Source organism: Sus scrofa, chromosome 16, assembly GCF_054392235.1.
Source record: "Sus scrofa isolate SSC_HxYL_T2T_F1_AM1 chromosome 16, Sscrofa_HxYL_maternal_Yorkshire_Landrace_v2.0, whole genome shotgun sequence".
In the NCBI taxonomy this organism is placed as follows: Eukaryota; Metazoa; Chordata; class Mammalia; order Artiodactyla; family Suidae; genus Sus; species Sus scrofa.
In genome coordinates, this window is record NC_139398.1 from 43,920,798 (window position 1) to 43,946,749 (window position 25,952).

The window sequence follows — 25,952 nt, forward strand, 5'->3', positions numbered from 1 at the left end:
TACTCCCTGATAAATAATTCCTCCCTAAATTTGCATATGTTAGTGCAAATTTAGCAAGCATATCATTCACACTGTCATGTTAACTTTAACTTGCAGCTCTGCAGAAGAAGGAAGAATGAAATTACACCTAAGTAAAGTCTTCAGTTATCCTTAAAATGAGGTGACCCCTTGGAGAAAGAATAATGTCATTCTGAAAAGCTGCATAATTCTGAGCACATCACTGAAGACTGATTTAGTACTTGAAGCCAAGGGGGAAAAAAAGAAAAAACTTAGTGGCATAAAACTCATTACTTTGATGAAGTATAGCTTTTGCTCAAAGAAAATGATTCCCACGCTTTTGCTATTTGAACCTCTTACCAATACATATCTTACGGAAATATAAACTTTGACTTGGAAACAAGCTTTAAAGAGGTTGAGTTGATACTGAGAGGTAGTTTTCTAGATGCCCTTCAGTCTTTCCAAATAATAGTGCAGCAGGCTTTTTTTCTAGCCCCTCCCCAGTCCCTGATTCAGATTTGCTCTTAATTCTTTCAGAAGCTGAATAAATTACTGTATACAGATGCTTCGTTGAGACCTAAAAGGGAATTTAATGTAATTGTTTTTGTCTATGACAAAACTCAGAATCCAGAAACCAAGGCGTACAGTGTCAATGGTACATGTTCGCAATTTACAGATGCTTGGCCCATGGCAGTAGTGCGCTGAACTTCAGTGAAAGATAATCAATGCAACCAAATGCCAAAATAAGATGTTTCCACCTAGGCATCTCAGGATGAGAACATCTCAACATGCTTTCCTGATAGGGAAAAAGCACAGGCATTTGGTGCTGTTGAAGGTATCCAGTAACAAAGCAGTCAAATTGAGAATAAAATTACGTGAAGAAAAACATCATGGTTAATTAGGTACAAGTCTTTGAAAATAGGGAAATAAACAAAAAGACACACAGCTGTGTGACAATCCAACAGGACACACTGAGTTAGAAAATTCTCTCTTAATGAATGATGATAATCTCTGTGTTGTGGAAAAGTGAAATTGACCCTAGAACATTCAACAGAGATTCAGTTCCTATGGTGAAGCACTTATCAATATTAGTTCATAAAAGTAAAAGGAACTGTCCCTATTCCGAGATAATCCACCTGCTCTTTTGCTTTATCTGAAGCTGCAAATATTCATTTAATAACAGAAACTGGTATATTGACTCGAGTTCTCGTAAGCTAAGGATTTTCCAAAACTGCAATTTCATTCTGATCCCAGTGGATAAAATTCAGATCAGGCTGTATTTTACAGAGCAAAGGAACCACCTTTCCATTCCTTAAAAACAAAACAAAACAAAATCCTTAAACAAAAAATTTATCAACTTGAGAGTTTTAAATAACACAATGGATTTTTTTTTTTTTTTGTCTTTTCTAACCTCTATGTTCATTTAAATCCAATTATCCATCCACTTCACTCCAGATGGAGAACTGGGCATTTAGGGGAAACATTTGTTTTAGGACAAGCTATTTTTTTTCTATGTCAGAAACAGATTGAAAGCTTTTCATGCTTGATGAACATTCTGGGCTCCTTGAAGGAAAGAAGTGACTGTGCAGAGCATGGGGCCAGAGGATGTTTCTCTCACATCCACCTGTTCCAGTTTTTGATGCACTGGCCTAAGAATCACCTCTTCATCTTTGTCAACCTCGAAGCCTCTATTCTTCTCCAGTGACCTGAGGCTGATGCAACAAAACGAGGCAATTCCAAAGCAATGTCAGAGGCCCTCTGCTACCAAAAATAACACCCTGCTAAAACTTGATAGCTGGAAATCTAAAAGGTAATGTTTGTATCAATTTTTATGCAAAGCGTCTTAAAAATAAGACAATGAAAAGCATTGTTAATTCAAATTCCAAGCTTCTAATCCAAGGAATGAGGCTATAAGTATTAAGTTCTATAGATAAAAGAAAAGAAATAGAATTATGGAGCTTATGGCTCCAGTAAGCAGCCCCAGAATAGGGGCAGTGCCTGGCTGGCTGTCATTAACCCTTTCGGCACTCCTGATTCGTGCTTTTGTGACAGCAGCCCACATGTTCTTGTGTACCTGTCTCTTCCTGCCTTTGTTGATTGCATTTACACACAAGCTGCTGCTGTCAAGCTTATTTATAACAGTATTAAAAATGAAATTTGAATTCCAAGCATTTTAATATATTTATATTTATATATAAATATATTTATATTTATCCACATATAAATATAAATATATACCCAAAAAAAGGAGGTTGAAAAATGCACTTGGATACTTGCTTTGTTGATACAATTTCAAAGAGCTGGGGAAGGGCTTCCTGATTAGAAAAAAATACCACTCATGGCCTCATAGTTTTCCAGATTTAAATATTTTCTAATTTGTATAATTTGGTCCAATGCGCTTTTCACATAGATCTACTGAATACTATTGTGCTAATGTGGGTTTTCTTGCCTCCTACTTCTAAATTTACTGAGAAGATGTAGAAAACTACAAATAATTTCTAATTATTTTACATCTACTAAGGACACGAAAGCCTTGGTAATCTTTAGGAAGCTCTAAAGGGAGGCACAGAGGAATTATGACAACACAATACACATATTTATTGAGTATTAACTATGTGCCAGGAATCATGCTAAACCCTTTCTATGCATTATAGCATTTAATCTTCCCAAAGACCTCATGAACAAGTTAGAATAACCACTGCAATCTGGCCAATGAGAAACATGTTTAGGAAGTTCAATAGCATACTGAATTTCTTAAATCCAGTAAGGAGAAGGATCATATTTGAAACTCCTCTAGTCTGAAAACTTCTAAGGTTACAGTTCAAGATGGAAAGTTTGTACCTCTTTCCCATTTCTTCCCTTGCCATTTTTCCAAAATATGCTTCCTCACAGTTTTGTTTTGTTTTGTTTTTGCCCTAGCTTCTGTCAAACTCTGCAAAAGCTTAAATAACAGAGGAAGAAATATCATCAAAGCACAACAGCAGGTCACCTGGCAAGGCTTCCTTGTTGTGGGAACAGCAAAGTCCTTGTCAGCAAAGTGATTTCAGATGGTTGCCAAAGCAGCCTGTCTAGACAACTTAAAAACCAAGTACAGAAACAAATAAAAAATGGGATTTGTGTGGAGAATGGAAACACATAAAGAACAACCTCATAGTAAGTGTTATTTGTTTACACCTGCTAAGAGCACAGTCCAAGGTCCCTCCAACCTCCTCACTATCATGGATGGTCTTTATCAACCAGACTGTGAATTCCTTGAGGGCAAGATGGAGTTCTTCTATACGAATAGCCTCTGTAGTTCCGCTGATACCCAGTATTTACTGAATTGAATTCAATTAATTAATTAAATGTATCAGGGAGGATGGTCAGGCAAGATTGTTGTTAAATTCTAAATTGTGTTCTCAAGGCTCAGGTGATGCGTAAGGTAGCATTTCCCTCTAATTAATAACAAGATATATCATCTGAGAGAAAAATTGGCTATCATTCAGCTCAACTTTCTCCTCCTTTTCCTAAATGTTTAATCTTAAAATGCTCTTTTTTCAGCTAGAAGAATAATTGTGCCAGAAGAATAACTGTGCCATTTTTAGAATTTTTTGACTATTTACAAGGATTAATAGGAAGCCTGTCAATTAGGCATTCATTTATACAGGGAGCTGAGATCAGTAAATTTAAAAAGGAAATAGGAGTGACTAGCTGATACAGTTTACTCAGGACTTTCCCCATTTTAGAACTGAAAGTCCATGTGCTAAGAAACCCCCCAGTCCTGGGCAAACTAGGATGGTTGGTCACACCCCAAATAAAAAAAATTTTTCTATAAAATACGAGTAATTTCATTTGAAAGAACTACTCATATAGTAAATGTTTTGCAAGCCCCCAATTGTTGCTCAAGTTCTTTTTGTTTACTTATTGCTTAATTTCTTTGTTCATTTGTATGAGAACTAGGTGGATTTCTTAATTGCAAGACCTCTACTGCCTGTAGGCAAATAAATTCATACTAAAATCCAGTATTTATGTGCTCAGTTAGAGGGACTTAGTGAGTTAAAGTTTGAAAGTAAACTGTCTTCATGAAAGCAGTGTATTCTAGTGCAGAGAAGAAACATATCTGATTAAGCAAGAAATTGTGATTGAAATTAAGCAAGGGAAAATTCAAAGAGAACTCAATGCAATGATTTTCAGATTGTAGAGCCATGAAAAATTACTCGTGGCTGGATCCCATCCCAGAGATTCTGATCCCATTATTCTGGGATACAGCCCAGGCAGGGGTGATTTTGCAGATTCTTCAGGTAAATGTAATATTTACTCTGTAATCTTCCTTTGAAATATTGTATTCTTATAAAAATAAATTTAAGAAGAGTAGAACCAGAGTTGAAATGGGCCTTTTGATTAGTAATTGATTAATGTAATTTAATTAACAATTGATTAATATAGTATAATTTAACATATTATTCTAAGCATGAAGAAATGTCTGCATATAGTTAGGTCTTCTTTATTCTGGCAAGGAGTTGAAAAATTTTAACTCCATTGGTAGAAAATGTACATATTAGCAGATTACTTGGGTGGCAATAATAACTAATGGAGACAATGCCTCCATTCCACATGTTTTGCAAAGCATATACCATAACTTATCTATGTATACACATGCATGCATGCATGAAACAGTGCATCAGAATTGATTTTTTAATCAGATAAGAAAAGGAAACAAATTATCATCAGTAAAAGTCCTTCTCCATAATGAAACCCAAGGACATGTATAAAGAGAAATGGACATTTTGCATCAGTAATAGGATATGAAGACAGTGGCCTCTTAAATACTCTTTTAAAATTTTTCAGGTCAATAATAGCCAAATGTTCTAATATGCCAATTTCCCAGTGACCCATGTCAGTTGACTAGATAATTTAAGTCTTATAGTGAAAAAAAAATCAATATTTTAGAAATAAAATTGCATGAATGGGTACATCTGATGAGGTATTTAAAAAAATCAAATTGAGAAATACTTATTTTCATGCTGAACAATTTCTACTCTAAGTCTAAAACACATCAGATCTAGAAACTCTAAAAATACACATTGTTAATATGAATTGATTTGTTCAGTAAGAAATATCCATATAATAGCAGAAAAATTTAGGTCTTTAGAGATTTAAAGAGGAGTGGTAAACTGCAAATCTGTTCAGTGTAAATGGTGAAAGGAAAATGAAAATTCAAGCCAATTTTGAAAAAGGAAATTGAAAGTAACCTGGGACTCTATTATAATGACTTGATCAGGGATAAGAATTTAGTCTTATTCCATGGTCCATTAGGCAATTCACTTTGCTGCCTGTGACCTGATTTACATTTGAAATATTGATGTTTAAAAAAAAAAAAAAAACCCACAAAACTTGCTATTAGTATTGTCTACAATAGTTTAGGTCAATCAGGTAATTAGAATAAGGCTACTCGTGTGATTAGCATATTGACCAATCAACTTAAAATCAAAACTCTGAGATCACAGGCTAAATTTACAAAATTGAGGAGCCATTTCTCAAATCTGTATTATTTATCATAATGAAGACTGCTGAAAAAGCACACATGCTTCAAAGGTGCATCCACAGAAATATCTTCATACAATGATTATACAATAATAATATGGGGTCTAAAATGACGTACTATTCAAAGAAAACATATTTTTAGAAAGAAAACCCAATATTTTTTATTATAGTCAAAAAAAGAATATTTCAATAGAAAACATTTCCAAACAATAACCATTTGTTTCCATCTTTGCAGCTAAAATAAATATTTCGTTTAATGTTATTAAAATTCCCAAATACACTGCAACTGTTTCTAACTAGAGGTTTATCTGTCATCAGATGGAAATTATCCAGCTGTTTCAACAGAGTTTTTGAGCTGCAAACATGAGTGTTTTAGCCCTGATTAGCAGTAAGAAAAGTAAAATTTTAGATATTAATATATTTTGCTCTTTCTCAAACAACTTAAGGTCTTCAAAGAATATTATTCCCTTTTCCACTTCAGGTATTAATGATGTCATCAAACGTTGCAGGAAAAAAAATAACTCCATATCCCCAGTCCTGACAGATAAATACCCTTATTTAGCTTCTGTCATTTTTTTTCTCTGGAAATAAGAAGTTTTCAGTTGTCACATGAAAACTTCAGACAAAGTAGCAAGGGTTGCCAACCTCACTAGGTAAAAACTTTAGCAAATCATGAAATTCTTATTCAAAAAAAATATGTCAGGGGAAGAAACGGAAATGGTTTCCACCCCTTAATAATATGTTTAGGTATTAAAGGTGTATGATATAAACTAACAATTCATGTTCCTCTTAGTAGATACAGGAAAGCCCAGGCAGGCCTGCTAGGCTTTGAGTAAAGCAAAAATGCATGGTGCTCATGTAAAAATGTATTCGATGCAAAAAAAAAAAGTGTAATATACTATTTTCTCCATCATCTTGTGATTAGGTAATAGTCTTTGTAAGTTTTTATTAAAAACAGTGGAGTGAAATATATACGGAAAAGAATGGCAAGAGCTCGACTTTGCTATTCTAAGACACTCACTCCTGAGGAAATGATTATCATAACAATAGCAGTAAAGTTAAATGAGGAAGTAGTTATTGTTCCACTCCTTAATCTTGATTTAGAAGATGAAGATAAAAACCCCAATGGGGTACCTGGAAATTCACGAATACTGCCAAGGGGATAGCCAACCATACCACACTGTAACACTTGTCTTGTGTGCTAAAAAGAAGAGGGGGAAGTAAGCACTTATCTAAGCTAATCCTTAGTGTAGTTCAGCCAGAACACTGTACAGAGGAGTTGGAGGAAAGTTTGTCTTTTGCAGCAGCAAATTCTACTTCACCCATGTCCAAACTGCAGGTTCTTTGGTGATTGGTTGTTGGCTTACAATGTTTTAGCCTAGATAGGTAGCAAGATCTTTAATTTCTTTAGTATTTTAAATCTACCAAGTTAATTGAATAGCCAGAAATTCTTCTTGATTTTTTTTTATGGCAATGAAGCACTGGGACAAAAAATTAATTTTGTTTTTATCAATAGCATTGATAAGGAACAGAGGCACAAAGTTTTTTGTCTCCTCAAACTTTACCTATTCAATGTATTTCAAGCATTATTCTTTTATTCTGTTCTAAACTCTAACCCCAATTAAAAGGGGGGGGGATTAGGAAAATCATTGTCTCATTATTTACATAAGTGAAAATCACTCACATCTGATTCTACCTGCCGTCATCTTAAAAAATACATATTCATACGTTATGTTAAAGATATACCATATATATGTATTTTTTAAATACAAGTAATTTATTTTTTAAAATAATTGTTCAGAGCTTTCACCTTTGAAAGTACATGCTGGCTTCTTCTTTAATCTACTTATAATATTGATGGAAACTGGAGCCAGGTATTTATAAGATTCAGGAATAAGCAAACAAACAAACAAAAAAACTAGGGGCACAGAGAGATTACAATTTGCCTAATATCTCAAAGTCAGTTAGTGACCAAGGCAAGTGATCTAGAATCCAGGTGTCTTGACCCATGGCTCTTCCCTTTAAACAAGAGATTAAAATTAAGTTGAGAGCAAATAACATTTTTTAGGACTTATCCAACATATCAAAGATGCTGATTTAGTAGAAATTTAAAAAGAAAACACACAAAGCAAAACGGAAAGAGACTCGGAGAACAAATTGATAGTTGCCAGAGGTGAGTGACTGGACCACACAGGTGAAGGGGATTAAGAGGTACAAACTTCTAACCATAAAGTAAATCAGTCAAGGGGATGCAATGTACATACATACAGTGAACATAGTCAATAATACTGTACTAACTTTGTACGGTGATGGATGGTAACTGGTCTTGTTGCGGTGATCATTTCATAATGTATAAAATTATCAGGAGATCTCTTTGTAACTTAGTGGAAACGAACCCAACTAGTATTCTTGAGAATGCAGGTTCAATCCCAAGCCTTGCTCAGTGGGTTAAGGATCCAATGTTGCTGCAAGCTGTGGTATAGGTAACAAATGCTGCTCAGATCTGGCATTGGTGTGGCTGTGGTATAGGCCAGCAGCTGCAACGCTGATTCAACCTCTAGCCTGGGAACTTCCATATGCCTATTTAATATGGCATGGCTCTATTTAAAAGAAAAAATCAAATCACTCTCATAATCCTGAAACTAATATATGTTAGGTATAGCAAAATTAAAAATAATGTGTTCACTAACAGTAATATTTAAAACTTTTTTGAATAGAAAATTCATATCCCAATAAATCCAAGATAAGTGGTAGAAATTTATTTGAACTGAATTTTTTATGCATCTTGCTTGTATAGTAAGTATTGTTGTGTAAATTTTTCAAGTCAAATATTATCTTCTTCACCTGACTATAAATTCACGAAAGTCATGAAGAATTATTTATGATCCCCCCCAGAGAAACACACATATACTCTGACAAATAGTTTCCTGTACACAATAGCAAACTCAAAAAAATACTTGTTGAATAGGTGTGTGTTTATCAAATAAATGACCAAATAATCCCACTAACCATCTTGAATAATATTTGGCAATTATGTACTATTTCTGAGTTTACTCAGAATTTGCTTCATTTTTGCCACTATTTTATTCATGCAGCTCATATTTAATGGGAAAACTTTTTATCTAATTGCTAAAATATGTATTCTATATATTCACATGGGGTTTGATTATAAGCATCATTCACTAAAACAAGATGTGTCATGAAACATGGCTTTTCTATGCCAAAATAGTCCATCTTTCCTCCTCTTTCCTTCTCCTCCAACTCTCAACAGGGAAGTCTGATTTGGACTGGAATTCAATGGGCAGTATATTGGTTTAACTTTTGTTAGTGGATATAAGAATTTCCTCCAATTTACCTAGCCTCTCCACCAAGATTCATCATCAGCCTAATCTCACAGAAACACCTGGGCAACTTAAACCCAGTCAAAGAGTACATGGTAACTAAAATAGCAACAAATTACCATTGCATCATCAAAATTACAAAAATTGCATTATTAACAAAACCCTTCGGTTTCATCCCTGATCTATCTGCCAAACTCATTTTGTCCTATTTCAACATCTCCATTGACTGCACTCAAACTTATATAATTTCTCACCTAGACAACAGAAATAGCCTCATAACTGATCTCCATATGTCCACTTTTATTCTTTCACCATGATGTGGCCAATCCATTCCTCACAGTGCAGTCACAACAACCTTTGGAAAATGCATATCAATCCTTTGACACTCTCAAGGCTTTGTTTTGCCATTTGGATCAATACAAAAATTCCCAACAGTCCTTTAAAAGGCCTGTATCACCTGAAATCTCCCTCTACAGGATCCTCTCCCATGGTTTCAGCTATCTATTGCTGTGTAATAAGACACCCAAAACTTCTGTGGCTGAAATAACATGACCATTTATTTGTTCATAATTTTGCAATATGAATAGGGCTTGAAAAGAATAGCTCACCTCTGCTGCATATGGCATCAATCTGGGGCCAGTAAACTGGTCTGAAGGATGCACTTCCAAGATGGTCCAGTTCCCTACCTGGAAAGTTGAGTTTGTTGGTAGGCTGGGAGCTCAGCTAGGGCAGTGAGCAAGGTGCCTCAATTATACTTCCTGCAGTCCCCCTCCATGTTGCTGATTGGGCTTCCTCACAGTATGGCAGCTAGGCTTCAAGAAGCATAAACTTGAAACTTCCTCTCTTTCTAAAGTGTAGAATCAGAACCAGTACAATATCACCTCTTCCATACTTATTAACCAGAGTAACCACAGGCACAGCTCAGATTCGAGGGGCAAAACTCTGGACTCACCTGTGGCAAGAATGAATTTGTAACAATATTTAATTCCTCAAATCCATCATGTTCCTTTCTTTCTCTGTTCCAGTTTTTTAGCACTGATCAGAATCATGGTAGAATTTTATATGGATTAAAACAAATAAGAAAAATAGGTTAAAATTTATATGTTCTCCTTAATTGTTATCGAATTTTATATTGATGCCATGGCCATATCGTAGGCGAAAGGGTTTGTAAACTGCACCTTAGGTTAAATTATCAATCTTAATATTCCTAATGAAATTTTACCTGAAAATACAGGCCTGAGACATAAGTTTGTTCTTCCTGCTCTTTTTCTAAGTTTTTCACACCCTGATGCTCAGTTTGTGATATACATGGCCTCACTAGACCATCAGGTAGAAAATAAGAGAGGAAAGATGATAGAGGTGGGGGTTATGAGAAGAAAAAAAAAGAGAGAATGAGACAAAGGATACAGAGCCTTTAATTAAACATAATTAATTCTGAAAAATCTCTTCAGCTCTACATCCACTTTAACTCAAATATATTAAATCAAACATACTTTTTGTGAAATTTCTTCTTCAAAGAAAACCACTAGAAATACTTACATACATAAAATAAAATCATAATAGATATTTTCAAAAAATAAAGCCAACAAATATGACCAGAAAAAATATAAATATTTTCAAAGTATTTTATAATATTTTGATTAAGAAATAATTTGTATCCATTTAGTTGCTTTGAAAGCAGACATTAAGCAGAGAATTAGATAGGGATTTGAGCACTGTATTACACTAAAGAGAGATTCAATTTGTTTTTTCACTTAAGAAGAATTCATTTCAAGACTCAAAATATATGAAAATTTATCATGAATCAACATTACAGCTAGTAAAAATGTATATGGACTGTATATATACACACACACATTCCTGCAGCAATTTTTATATTGAATTAGTAATCACCTAAACTATCAAAATGCTTTATGAAACATTACAAGCTGATCCTCAATAAAATTGTACCATCTATGAGTTCCCACTACAGAATATGAAATACATCAAGTCTTATTTACTATGCATAGTTTTCTTATCCTAGAAAGATAACCTTCCATATTTCCCATAACTTACATGCTACATAAAGCTGAACTAGAATCTTGTTGTGACATGTAAAAAATGTGCAATGAGGACATGGAGAACTTACAAGAAGAGTCAAACAGTCATAAATTGGTTTCAGCTCATTCTTTAAGGTCAAGTTTTGTACATCCTATAAGAAGACTTAGGAACTTGAGCTCTAATCAAGTTGAAAGACAAAGAATGAGGTTGCCTCTATAGGATTATTTTCTGAGCATCAGAAGATCATCTGGGGAGTTCCTATTGTGGCTCAGCAGTAAGGAACCCAACTAGTATCCATGAGGATGAAGGTTTGATTCCTGGCCTCTCACAGTGAGGCGTTGCCGTGAGCTGTGGCGTAGGTCACAGATACAGCTTGCAGATCCTGTATTGCTGTGGCTGTGGCATAGGCCAGTGGCTATAGAGGCCAGCAGCTACAGCTCCTACTCGACCTCTAGCCTGGGAACTTCCATGTGCCATGGGTGTGGCACTGAAAAGACTGGAAAAAAAAAAAAAAAAAAGGTTATCTGATCTTGAACAATTTAGCCAACATGATAACATGATAGCACAATATACAGAATTCATTAGAAAACCATTCCTTACACTTTTCTATATAGTTTACACATTAGATTAATCTTAAAATAGGAATGATTTGCCATAGGCCTCTTTTAAGGCAGGGAGACTGAAGAGCTTCTAATTAGTGATCCTGCAGGTGAGGAGGAAGAGCAGGAGACCTGGAGAAATTACGAAGATATGAAATACTTGTAAAAAAATCTTTGTCACCATATTGCCTAAAACAAGTCTATATGATGAAAACCAATGAAAAATCATGTCTTCAGATTCTGTGAGGTTAAAAAACAAGAAGTAACAAGGAAGAATAAAACCAAATGGCTAGTAATAAAGTAATGATTCCATTATTAAACAATTTACTAGATGTAATATTTAGGACTTCATTAAAAACTAGGACATGAAAAGATAAGCTCGAAATAAAGTTCAGTGAAAAAATACATTCATAAATTCATCATGACTACAACTATTACATAAAATTATATATTTTGCATATATACACATAAATATACATAAATATTATATAAATAATATATTTATTTATGTGATACAGGTGATGGTAGGTGAACTTTTGCTTCAATTTAAATAATTTCAAAGCGAAATTATATTTTTTATTAAAAAGAAGAAATTAGGAATATTCAAATGAGCATATGTGAAGAAAATATAAACACTAAGAAGGAATTCTTGGGGCAAAATAAAGCATAAAACTGTAAACATGGGCAGCACTTATTCTTGTTCCAGTCTATGGAATAATAAACAAGATCTAGAAGGAAAATGAAGAAAAGAGGCTATGCAAATCATTGGTCAAAGAGTTGGTCCAGGATACAGGCTATTAAGAAACTAAAAACAGATTTTAGCCATGACTGCCTGCATCAGTTGGTTTTCTTCGATACTTCCAAACCACTACTGCTCAAAATAGCACATGACATTTTCCACTGCACTAGTATGAAACCCTGTCAGGTTTCTTCTTCTCTTATCAATCCACCCCTCCATCTGAGTTTCAATTTCATGCCAAGGTGCTGACTTAGCAGAAATACCATGCATAGTGACATGGTGACTTCTACCCCTAACCACGAGACACTTTTCATTTATATTCATCAAGGAAGTACTCCACAGACATCAACCCATGTACCCAGATCTCAGTTTGTTATTTGATTATCCAACTTAATCCCATTAGACACTGATCTTTTAAATAGCACAAAAACTGCTGACAAAAATGCCCCTGCAAACATTAAAAATTCCCTATGTGAGGAGTATTCAATTCCACAATCAGCTTTAGTAAAAGCTGATGTTTACATTCATTTAAATATTAATCAGGGGCAATTTCAACTGAAAATGAAAAGAATTGAGTGTCTTCAGAAAATAAAATCTTGTAAGACACCGTGAGACTTGGTGAGATGAGCTGACCTCTTCACTTTCTCATTTAGAAATCTGGAAATTCTCAGGAATGCTTTCTTCATAAAAGGACAAATGGTTTAGTTTCTTCAAAAACCTAAAGTCTATTTCCACTTTATGGTGCTCTTTTAACTCGCAGGGAGTTCAGGAAAAGTATTATATTAACATTATTATATAAGTGTACTTGTGGAAAGTGAAGCTCTATAAGTGCTGAATACTTTTTATGGTCTTTTATCAAAATGATCAGGAAACAGATTAAGAGGAAAATTTTAAAAGCACACTTCCACATGAAAGATTTCCACAAACTTAGCAGAATCTTTTTTTCTAAAGATAATATGAATATGAAAAGCTTCTAAAATCAAAATTGTATATCAACAAATGGTATAAAAATATTCACAATATTGAGGAATTTTTCTATGTAAATTAGTAAATATTAACAATGCTCCTGGAAAAAAAATCCAATTTTTAGATCTGGCCAAACAGTTTTGCCACTATTTCATGAGTGCAATAAATAAAGGAAATCTGACGTTAAATCAAAGCCATGCCCTAAACTGAATAAGAAATAATATCTTGGCATTCCCGTTGTGGCACAGAGGAAACAAATTCGACTAGGAACCATGAGGTTTCGGGTTCAATCCCTGGCCTTCCTCAGTGGGTTAAGGATCCAGCGTTGCTGGAACTGTGAACTGTGCTGCAGGTTGCAGATGCGGCTCAGTTCTGGCGTTGCTGTGTCTGTGGCATAGGCCGGTGGCTCCAGCTCTGATTCAACCCCAAGCCTCGGAATCTCCATATGCCATGCGTGACACCCTAAAAAAAAGCAAAAAACCAAGAAAGCAAGAAAGAAAGCAAGAAAGAAGTAATATCTTCTCTTTCCCTTACCTCCCATCTTTATTCTCTTGATTTTCACCTTCACTGGTACTTAAGCTATTGTATATCTAATCATTTAACTTTTCTTGTGCACCTACCATGTACTAAACTCTGAACTGGGTATTGGAGATACAATCTCTGACCTTTGATGGTTCACTGCTCATTGGAGAACACCAGAAGAGAAATTCTTTACAAAAAAGGGGGGGGGGATGCCCACTGTTGATGGGAGTACAAATTGACACATTTTGGGGAAAAAAAAAATGTCTTCTTCTTCTAAAGAGGAACAGACATATATTCTACTGATCAATAATTCCAATCCTAGGCATATGCCCTCAAGCAATTTTTGCCCAGATTTATGCACAGAATGCTCAAAAGTGCTCAGAGCAACATAATATTTAAAAAATTGAGAAAGCCCAAACATTCATCTTTAAGAGAATAAACAAGTATAAAATTGTCTCACAACAGAATATAACATAATTGTGAAAATAATTTATCCTCAGCCCATAGGCAATACCAAGGAAGAATATTAGAAATATAGCATTGAAACAAACTATAGGCAGAAGACTACATAGAGTATCATGCCATTTTAATAAAAAATTCAAACAAGAATATGTGTCCATTTCATTTTTAAACATACATGCATACCTGGTTGCATTATTTTGAAATGCAAAAGAAACATAAATCCTAAATTCAGCATGGTGGTTACCTTCAATGGAAGGCAGGATGGAGGCAATGGGGAGCTGCGTCTGGGTAGCTTCAAAAGAATTGTCATAATCTTATTGTTTGGTGGCTCCAAAGTTCAATATAGTACTGTGATTCTTAATTTATTATATGATTGGAATATTTTTATTTGCACAAAATTTCTCAAAATAAAAATTACTTTATTAAAAGAAAACTCGATGTCAAGAAACTGTACTAGTTTTTCTTGAAGGTGTTAGGGAAGGAAGGCATGTCATTTCAGCATTGCCAGAAAGATGAAGAGAAGGGCAATCCGAAGTTAGAAATCCTTATGAGCATGGACCCAGAGATGTGAAAGAGCATTGTATTGAGATAAATGATAAATATGTATGAGCTGGAGCATAGGACACTTGGCGAAGAGACAGAAGGTGATACTGATTAAGGACCTGATAGCTTCTGTGGAAAGCTTTCCTCTTGTGCCATGAAAGGAAGAAAGTTATCCTGTAAGCAAAGAATGATGTTGATTTCTTATTTTAAAACAGAGGAAGATTTCTTATTTTAAAACAAGATCATAATTTTTTTAGAAGGATAACAATGCTGGCAGAACTATGGAAAAGAATTAATGGAGGTAAGACAAGTGTCAGTGACAGCAATTAAAAGAGTGATGCAATAGTCTAGGTGACATGGATGGAGATTTTGATAAAGGTTTTAGAAATAGAGGAGGAGAAAGGAGATGGGCTTAAAGACATTTAAGGGTCAGTTATACTTCAATAAAGATTTAGTTTTTAAGAAAGACTTTAAGGGGTAGACTTGGTAATTAAACAGATGTGGTGTATTAGGAGTAATTAAAAGCCACAGACAACCCTAAATTTTGATACTTAACAGGTTGATGGCTGATGAAGCTTTCAGGCAATCAACATGAGAGAAGAAATGGTTTAGCAGGGAAGATAAATTTGGTTTGGGACTTGTAGGGGTAGACAAGTTTTGGGAGATCCATGGGGATATGATGGTAGACATTTGAAAATACAGAAGGAGGGTGGTATAGAAATTCAAATCTATGTGTCTTAATTAGTAGTGGTAACCAAGGAATCCAGTGATGTCCTTTATAGAGCAAGCTGAGAGAAGGACTTGAGAGTACTAAGGATAGATGCAACCTTGGAAAAGAGAAAGAGATTTAAAAAAAGAAGAGGTGGCTGAGAACGTTAGACTCTAAAGCCAAAGTGTCAAGGTACATAACACTCCTCCACCACTCTTGAGCAAGCTACCTAATGCCTCTCAGCTTCAGTTTTCCCCCAACTGTAAAAATGGAAATAACAATATTTCTTCCATAGGATTATTTGTGGGTTAAATTAGTCAATATGTGTAAAATGTCTGGCGTGTATTTCTTCTCCTTTCAACAATTTGTTAAAAGCATGTGCTATAGTCTGGGTAGCACCTGGCTGTGCAGGGCTGTAAGTATCTATCACATGAGAGATAATCATGCCTATGCTGTGATTTGAAAAATCCAGAAAGAATACTTTGCTGCTACTACCCCCACATTCCCCAAACCACACAATATATCTCCCATCTAGTGATTAACATCAAATGCCCCTTCTTGATGGTAAGACTTTTAATCCATAATACTAAGTAAGTTTTAAAATGCAGAGTATGGGAAAAGTAACAGAGTAGCTTAAATTTACAGTAGAAGACTAAAACACTAAACTTTGATCCTTTCCTGAGAACATTTGTTAAAAATAGTGAGAAAAAAAAAAAAAAGATAATGCACTGAGTACCTGAAGTGGAGTGGGAGAATCAGGCAGGGAGACAGGCTCTAGAAAGATGAGCTGGGGGTGAACATTCAACTCCCTTATCTTGCATTGAACTAATTCTTCCCAAGCTAAAAGTTTCAGTGATCAGTGTTTTCTGTCACGACAAGGAGTCACTCTACCACTGAACCTCCTTTATCTTTTTTTGTGGACTAGGTGATAAAATCCCCATGACATACTTGGCATAGTGCCTGTTATATAATATGTACTCAATAAATGTTGTCTGTAGTTATCTATCTTCAGGCTGTACAACGCTCTTGCTAGCTCATAGAATTCCTAACCCACTCTCTCCTACTGGTGTGACACAATTGTCAAGAAACACTCTGAAGGATATCTTACAAAAATGGATTGTCTATGCCCAGGAAAGAGATGATAGTTGTAAAGGAATAAAGACGGCAATAATATTAATGAAGAGTGTTTAGAGTGTGCCAGATACTATGCTATCACATTCCATGCCATGCTTGGTGCATGAAGTATTTCGTCTATGGATTGCTTCTTTTGTTAACAAGTATTACTGCCCTATTTTAGCTAAGGGCATAGTGATTAACGAAAGATAAGATGGTTCTAAAAATTTGTGAAGGTCTCAAATAAAAAACTGAGTCAGTAATAGAGTTAATGTATGGGAAATGTGTCATTTCATTCATATGACCATGGACAGCTGCACAGGATACATAATGTTAGGAAGAGAGTAAGCTTCCTGTATGCCCCCTTTTCCCTCTTTATTTCCTTCTCTGCCTCTTGAAAGTACTAGTCGGTGACTGTCAAATTCATGTTACTTCTTAGAAAGTCAAGGATAACTGACATTTTCAGATATTTCGTAGCTCTCCTCTTATTTGTCATTAGTTTCAAACTCAAGATTCATTGAAAGCTATCTAATCACATGCTCGATATTTTTAAAATTAACTGCTCTATAATAAGATGAAAGGACAATTTTTTAAATGGCTAAAGAATAGGAATTCGAATCAAAAAATATGTGTAAGAAAAAATATGAAGGGCAAAATTATGTAGATGCTTCCTCTGTCGATGCCAGGTTAGGACTGAATTTTCCTTTAAGGAGGAACTCACCAAAAAAACAAAAACAAAAACAAAAAAACCCAACAAAACCAAACACCAAAATGAAGATAAACACACAGAGGTATACATCAAATTATAATTATTAGGCCAGTTACTTAATGCATCTAAACAAAGTTTGCCTAAAATCATATGTGCTATCTCAGTCAAAAGGTTTTCTTCATTTTTAGTGTGAAAATTTTATTAAAAATTGTATTACTCTCTTAAAAGTCCACAGTTTATAGTAGAAGCATGTTAATCCTTTATGTAAAATTGAATAATTTTTTTTCAGTGATTACATATTATAATGAAAGGAACATAAAATAAGTGAAAGAGAAACACGTTTTATTCTGGTTTTAATTAAATTCGATAAGAGAGACAAAGAAAACCATAGCATTCAAGAAATTTCCTCTCCTTTTCACACTTTCAATTATCTCCTTCAAGTAAAATCATGTTTTTAAAATTTCCTCCTAAATATTTTTCACAATAAACTTGCTTTTAATTTATCAAGTATTTATTTTCATATAATATTTTAAGAAGAGGAAAGAAATATCTGGCTTTAAAATATAAATGAATTACTCAAAAGCAACCACTGACCAGAAGACAGCAGCACACAGGAGAGGATTTATATAAAACAGACTTTTGCTGCCCTCTTTTGGAATAAACAAGTGAATGATATCAATTTGAGTATGCATTTTACTATTGTCTGTTTCCTACCACTGCCACGTTGCTTAGGAAACAAAGACCTGGGACTCAATTATCAAATGCCCTGTTATTAAAAAAAATTGGAGATTTATTTTAATTTTATGGATGCAAAAAGATGTTATTTAGCAGAGGATTATTTAAAAGCATACCGAATAAAAGTATAATTGTTTTGAATACAACAAATTCCAATTAAGTGACAACCCCACAAACTAAAATAGTAATCTTATAATTAATATTTTGAATTTATATAGCCTTATAAATAATTATAATAATTTAAGTGTGAATGTTTTAGTGAATAATAAAAACATCAGTAATTTAATTATGAAAAACACTAGAAAAGTTTTTAGTCTAGTATAATTAAGAGGAAGCACTGAGTGTATCTCAGTTTCTAACATATTTATACCCATTTTGTAATAACATGGAAATCTTCTGGTGCTGGGGGGTTTTTTGGTTTTGTTTTTTGTCTTTTTAGGGCCACATTCACAGAATATGGAGGTTTCTAGACTAGGGGTTGAATCAGAGCTGTAGCTGCCAGCCTACGCCACAGCCACAGCAACTCGGGATCCAAGCCATGTCTGCAGCCTACACCACAGCTCACGGCAATGCCAGATCCTTAACCCACTGAGCAAGGTCAGGGATCAAACCTGCGTCCTCATGGATGCTAGTCAGTTTCATTTCCACTGAGCCTCGACGGGAACTCCTAACATGGAAATCTTCTGATCAAACTGCTGTCATTCAAAGGTAGTACTCAAATGTTGGTAAGCCTGTAGAGATTTTAAAAATTAGATAAGTTCAGACAAAGCTCAGGCGTGATCCTACTGTTCATCACCCTTCCCATCTTCCACCAGAAAAACTAGCAACAAAAATGTATGATCCCAAATACTAAACCTCAATCATACTGTAAATTACATCTGACACCAAATCAAACCAAACAAAATCAACAAAGTTAAATATATTCATATGCTTTTGCTAAGATGGACCGAAAAAACATTAAGTACAATGTGTATCAAAAGTCATAATATTGAAATTGGGTTATGTTCCTTGGAAGCAGGAGCTCCTTTGGAGGGATGCACCTTGAAAATATGACAAAATTATAGTATGTAATAATCCTAGGTATGAAGAACCTAATTTCCAGAATACTAGGATATACCACCAACTCATGAAATTCAAAACAACAAGAGAAACAATTAGGTGGACTTGGGAAAAGACAAATGTGGCCAAAATCTTGGTGATAAAGAACTATTGTTTGCTTGAGAAAAACTTGGTTTTTAGCACATAAAAAAAGTGGAGTTTTAGACAACCTTATTGCCAAAATTAAATTCTTCCACTACATGTACAAATTACTTGTAGCTGTTTCATATGTGGACAAAAGCCTTGCCATAATCATTTCAGGTAAAGAGAAAATTTGAAAACTCTTGGCTACAATGTAACACATCAAAAGCTAGGATAACAATTTCAGATGTTAGCAGGGATTAGTATGTTTTAGTATATGAGTTTATTTTATGTAAATAAATTATAATCAATAAAATATCTATGTAACGTGGTATCTTATCATTAGTAGGTTTCTTTTCCTCTTAGGTATTTTTGAAAACTTACAATTATTCTATGATATTTAGATGCTTAAACCAAAATAATTGTTATCTGATTTAATATTTTGTAATTATAAATATGTATCACTGTTCAAATTCACATTTTATTTTAAAATTGGATACATTTCAATTCAGTTATTATTATTCAAATGTGACAAGATATTTCAACACAGATGACAAAAATTATCAACTGATTGACAAAGATTACATTATTAGAAGTAAGTAAAATTTCCATATAAGCTTCGGGCTAAAAGGCCATCCTGGAAATGAGGTATAAATGAAGCTAAATTGTGTGGTCTTGTTATAGGAGTCAAAACACCCAGGTGCAACTAACCATATTGGATATTGTAGAGTAAGACTAGATCTATAGATAAGTAATTTGTTTGATTTGGGGTAAGAAAATTAAATAGACTTTGTCTAGACAGAGTGACCTCACTGCATACATTTGTTCCCACAGAAGCCAGAATCTAATGAAAATTCCAAATTACTTTATTAAATAAATGTCTTTAGTTATGCATATATGTTGCTTTCTAGTGAGGCACTGGCAATTCTACTGTGGCAGGAGCAAATTTCATACTGCATTAAACCCTGTAGAAAAGTCCTGGGAACATGAAAATTGACCACACTCTTATTTATTACTTTTTTGTACTTAATGATTTCTATTTAAATTTACTACTATCAATGAATGACCATGCAGTCTCATAAGATCCCACAGACTAAATCTGGTGATTTCAGGAAATATTGTATAATCGTTAAACAAGTAAAAATTGACAAAAACAAGAACATAAGGAAAAACCCCAATTTTCTTTTATTGTCTATTTCTAATATGGTGTGTGTACGTGCCCACATGAGAGTGTGTGTGTGCATGTGTGTGTTGCTTTGTTTTAAAATTAATTTTTATTTTTGTTCTTTTCATTGTGGTTTGCTCAGTAGGGGAAATGGAATATTTACTTGAAGGAACATGTAGAGAGAGGTATAGATGGAAATTTACAGTTAGGATTGAAACTGTTTCTTGATTGGCTTAAAGTGTCAATAACATAATTGGAGGTATGATGGCAGCAAAGAACCCACTATTAACTACTGGTATCAAAAAGACCAATTACTTTGAGTTATCAGCTACTTCATGTGAATTATGTTTAATATAATTGCTGAAAAATACTTCCTGAAATAATTATCTTATTTTTGATTTCTTTATGTTAAAAACTGCTTCCTTATGGAATAGCATGTCTTCATAAAATTATTTTATTCTGAGGGAAAATTGTCCTAATCATCAAATATTAACTAATCAGTCACTTTTCATTGAGTGTATGATGTGGTTGTTATTAGGATTAATCAAGATACTATTTAGTCTAATGTCTAGCATATAGTAATTGGTCAAGAAATAGTAGCTTAAACAAAAATGACACAATTATTGTAAGTAGCAAGAGGTCTGGTGATACAAGATGGTGCAACAGCTCAGTGATGTTACAATGATCTAGGTGCCTTCTATCTTTCTACTCTTTCCTTCTCAGTAGATCAGCATCACAGTGGTCTGCTCATGCTCACAGTGATAGCCAGAGCTCTAAACTTTAAGCCTCATACCTTCCTACATTAGCATCCTTGGTAGAAAACAAGAGTGAAGATAAAAAAAGGAAAAAAGAATGTGTTCTTCATTACATCTATTATCCTGTGCACACAGCCAAATTTCTCTGTAGTTTAACTGACCTGAAGATTTGTAGGCAGATTTTTATCTACCTAAAGACTGGCTGAAGACGTCTTTGACTCAGAATTTCTGAGAATGGGGACTTTAATAACGATGTCCAACTCTGTAAAGTTATGAGGTGGTCTGAACCATTTATTCATCATGGGTTGCAAAACTACTGTCTTCTAACTGACTTGAATTTATGTAATGACACTGATTGAGTAATCAATAACACATTTATTCTAAATTAAATAAATATTTATTGAGAATTTTCTATGTATTATATACTGTATCAGATCTTAGATACATAAAGACAATTCATGAAGCCTGATCTGGAGATTGAAGTATTATGTTTAATAGCAGATATTTTTAAGGAATTTTTTGAAATTAAATATAAAATATGTATTAAAAATGTAAAACAATGTATAGCTTGATTAATTTTTACAGAGTGAATATACTAACATAACCAGCACTGGGAACACAAAATGGACCATTACCAACATTGGATGTACTTCTTATGTTTCCTTTCACTCACTGTACCTTCAAGAGTGACCCCTATTCTGACTTTTCATTCCCAAGGTTGATTTCTCCTCATTTTAAACTTTATTTAGGTGAAGATGTGTCTGACTTTTTAACATTTCATTTTTAAGATTCATCATGTCCTAGCATGTAGTTGTAATTGTCATTCTTAACTGATGTAAAGTATTTCATTAAACGAATATACCATAGTTTATTTATACATTTTACCGTATACAAAAACTTGTGTTATTTCGTGCTTGGTGTCATAACGAATTGTAAGATTATGAACACTTTGTCCCTTTTGATGAAAATTATATATATATATATATATAAATATATAGAGATTTATCAGATCATAAAGTTCACACATATTTAACTTTAGTAAATATTGCCAAATCCTTTTCCAAAGTGATTGTATCAGTTTACAATCCCACCAATAGTTTATGGAAGTTCCACTAACTTCAGCTCAACAATACTTGCTATTATTGATCATTTTCATTTTAGGTACTCTGGTATACAGTGGCATCTTAATTGAGGTTTTAATTTGCATTTTCCATGTGGTTAATGAAGTTGAGCACTTTTTAACATGAAAATGAGTCATTTGGTCAGCCCCTTTTATAAGTACCTGTTCAAGTCCTTTGCCCATGTTTTTTTCTACTTTCTTCTCTGGTCTTAGCCTTACTGATTTTTAGGAGTTCCTTATATTTTGCGAATGTCAGTCTTCCATCGGATGTATACTTTAGCTATACTCTTCAACTTGGTAGACAGCTTTTTTACTCCTTTAATGGTATCTTGTGATGATAAATTATAAATAAATTCTTAATATCATGATAGTCCAATTTTTCATAACATCCTTTATGGTTAGCTATCTTGGAATCTTATTTAATAAATATTTGTCTATCCCCAAGGTCATAAAGATATTTTATGTTTTAAAAGCTTTATTTAAAATTTTTTATTTATATCTGGATTGAATTTTGAATATAGTTTAAGGTCAAGTTTCATTTATTTTGTATGGGTATTCAATTCGTCAAATACCATTTCTTGAAAATACCATTTTTCTCCTCTGCCCTGCAGTGTCACCTGTGGAATAAACTAGATGCCTGATTTTGTGGGTGTGTTTCTACACTCCATAATTTTTCCAATCATCTACTCATCTAGCCTTGGAACAATAATACCTCACTGTCTTAATCAGTACAACTTTATAATAGTTTTTGATGTCTGGCGGGGTGGTGTGAGGTATAGGAACTCAAGCTTTTGTATTCTTCAAAATTTTCTCAGCTTTCCTGGGCAAATTCTATAGTGGAGATTTATTTGTAATTCTCTGATAGCACTCTAGAGGGACTAATTAGCTACCTTGAGGTTACAAGAAGGTGACGCAAAGATGATGTCTAAGATGGGACTTGAAAGCTGAGTAGCATTTTGATAGGAAGTGAATTTAGAAACAAAACTACCAATGTGTGACTGTGAATTTGAAGCAACTCAAGATTAAGAAAGAACTTTTATTCATTTTTAAATAACATTCCCTAATAGTTTTTTGTTCTGTAGATCTCTTCTAATATTACTCAAACTAAAAACTAGAATCCAAACAATCACTACAAATATACCAAATGATTCATCCTGCAAATGTAGAGGAGAGAATATTTCTGCTAACTTCTCCATTCTTCTTTGGAATTGACAGCCATTGGATATCCACATTCACTAATTTACTATAATTGAGATAACATTTTTCCACCAGAAAAATGTGGGTGGAACAGCAGTCACTTAGCAACAAGGACACATTCTATGCAGTCCTAGCTCTCCTGGGTTTGCTTAGAAATAAAGCAGATGATCACTGAGTGTGAAAGTTGAAGAGCCAAGATAGTTAGTTTGTTCCTACATATACTAAGAGTTTAGCAAATGCATTTGAGATGACAAAAGTGCCAAGCTGAGATTTCAGATTTATTTGTAGATGGGATGATAAATGAATGAAGAGAAGTAGGATAAGCCCCCAAACAAAAAACAAAACCTCTATGGGAAAATGTGCAGGAAATATTATCTCATTGCCAGGACCTGCCTTATAATATTAACCAGTCTTCTCCTATACACTCGATATGGAAGGATTCATTGGATTTTAACTTGGGCTCTGAGCACAGCATCAACTTTCCTTTCAGATTATATGTTCAAGCCCTGATTTTCATCATAGTTTTTGTCCAGGACAGGTTCTCAGAATTGATAGGAAGATGATTGGTACAAAATCTACCATTCAGCAGACATATTTCAATTATCTACAACTCTGGGATTTGGAGGGCCACTCAAATGTACATCAAATCGTGTATAATTTAGAAACTCTCAGAAAGTCTATTAAGAGCTTCGGAGAATTTGGATGCATGCATACCTTTGAAAGTTGTTTGTAACACCAAAACTATTTATATGATGTATTCAACTTTCGTAAATAAAGTTTTTAATTTTCTTCACTAACCTAACCATAAGTTATGTGATTCATTTAACTAAAGTCATTCCATTTTAAATGTACTATCAAATAAGGGACTGAGGAGAGTGATTTGATATAATTTAAAAATGGAACGAGTTTGTTATAAATTCTTTATATGTAAGAACATAAAAACTTTCTGTTTTTTTTTTTTTTGCAAGAAGCTTTCAAACTGAGTAAATTACACAGTTTAGAAAACATGTGTGTTCACCTGTAGAGTTGATATTAATATTTTTGAGCGTAGAAATAGAAGTGTACTTAATTTATCATAAATTTAGTCATCTTTAGAATTTGAATTACATATCTATGATAAAAACATTAGTAAACAAGCATAAAATAGATTCAAAGCCTAAAAAAGAGATACATAAATAAGGAAAAGGTTCTGAGTGATTTTCTACATTGTGAAAATCTTGTATTAAAATGCTTTACTCTAACTTTGCTGAAGTGTCCTTCAAAACTTTGATTGCTGTGAGCCAATAATATTGCATTTACATTGTTCAATTAAATGTTTAACTTTACACATCGCAGATATATTTTAAAAGTAAAAGCATACACACACACGCAGACACTGCACTCTGCTAGAATTATTAAATAAATAGCTTTACAGATATCCATATGCTGACTAAGCTTTCACAGGGTACACAGAATCTCTAGAGACAAAAGAATTTATTTATATGGGCTTTGACTATATAAAGCAGAAGTTTAAGGTCTGGGATTTTGAATACACTTTTGTCGTGGACTCATTTCATAGGTATTACGCTAGCTGTGGTATTAAGCACTGAGTATTTAGAAATAAATACAGCATACTCTCTACCTTCTAAAATTCTCAAGTGAGTAAGCAATAAGGACAAGTAAAGATAAAACACGAGGCCAAGTGGCAAGAGATTTAACAGAATGTAAAGCAAGTTTTGCAACAACAGAGATAAAACCAAAATTCAACTTGGAGAGGGAACACTTCACAGAAATATCATTTGAGTTGCAATCTCAAGAGTGAGTAGTATTTGCAAAATAAACAAAGAGGTAATAATTCCTCATTTATAACATGTTCATAACAAAGTTGGGGATATAAGTTTGCTACACTTGCCTCCCAATATTTTACCAAAATGACAATAAAATTACTTTTAAAATCAGATCAGAAAATTTTACATATTTCTGAATGATGGAAAGTTACTCCACTTATATTTCAAAGTAACAGAGAAGAAAGGAAACAACATTTAGGGGCCAAACTTGGTGGAAGACTTCCCCCTAAGTAGGCTCTCCCCCGGACTGACCTAAAAAATATCATCTTAGGGTGGCATGCATGGTGCAAATAATTGGTTGTCAGGCATCAGTGATGGTGGCTAATTAGAGAAGTGTTTAGAGAAGAGCTAGGTTAGATACTCTTCCACTTCTGCTAACAAGTAAATTGACTGCAGTATTTATTCTTATTGGGAAATAGGAAGCAGGGGTCTCTTTGGGTATGTGGCTGATGAGAGAGGCAGAGTAGAGCCTAAGACAACTTTAGATTTCTACAATGTACAACGATGTACAATGTACAACCCTGAGGAAAAAAAGGAAAGACCTCTCCAATTAGAGGTGGGAAACTCTTACGTACTCTAACTCCAGAGTGAAGCCCTCCTTATTTTGAATTAGCCTGCCTCTGCTTTATCAACAGAAACCATCCAGATCATAGATTCTAGCTCCTCTTAGGCAGAATGGTATTTTAGGTAAACAGATCTCCTAACTGCTACT

At 33.9% G+C, this 25,952-nt stretch overlaps 1 long non-coding RNA gene across 8 annotated transcripts in view; it reads right to left on the minus strand.

Annotated features, from left to right (window-relative positions):
- Window positions 1–25,952, minus strand: part of LOC106506482 (uncharacterized) — a 235,238-nt gene that overhangs the window by 24,202 nt on the left and 185,084 nt on the right. For 7 of the 8 annotated variants that reach the window (XR_014831293.1, XR_014831292.1, XR_014831289.1 and 4 more), the window contains one exon: window positions 18,610–18,729. The exons of the other annotated variant lie outside the window; for it this stretch is intronic. This is a non-coding gene — a long non-coding RNA (uncharacterized LOC106506482). The remainder of the gene's footprint in view (window positions 1–18,609; window positions 18,730–25,952) is intronic. 8 annotated transcript variants of the gene reach the window in all.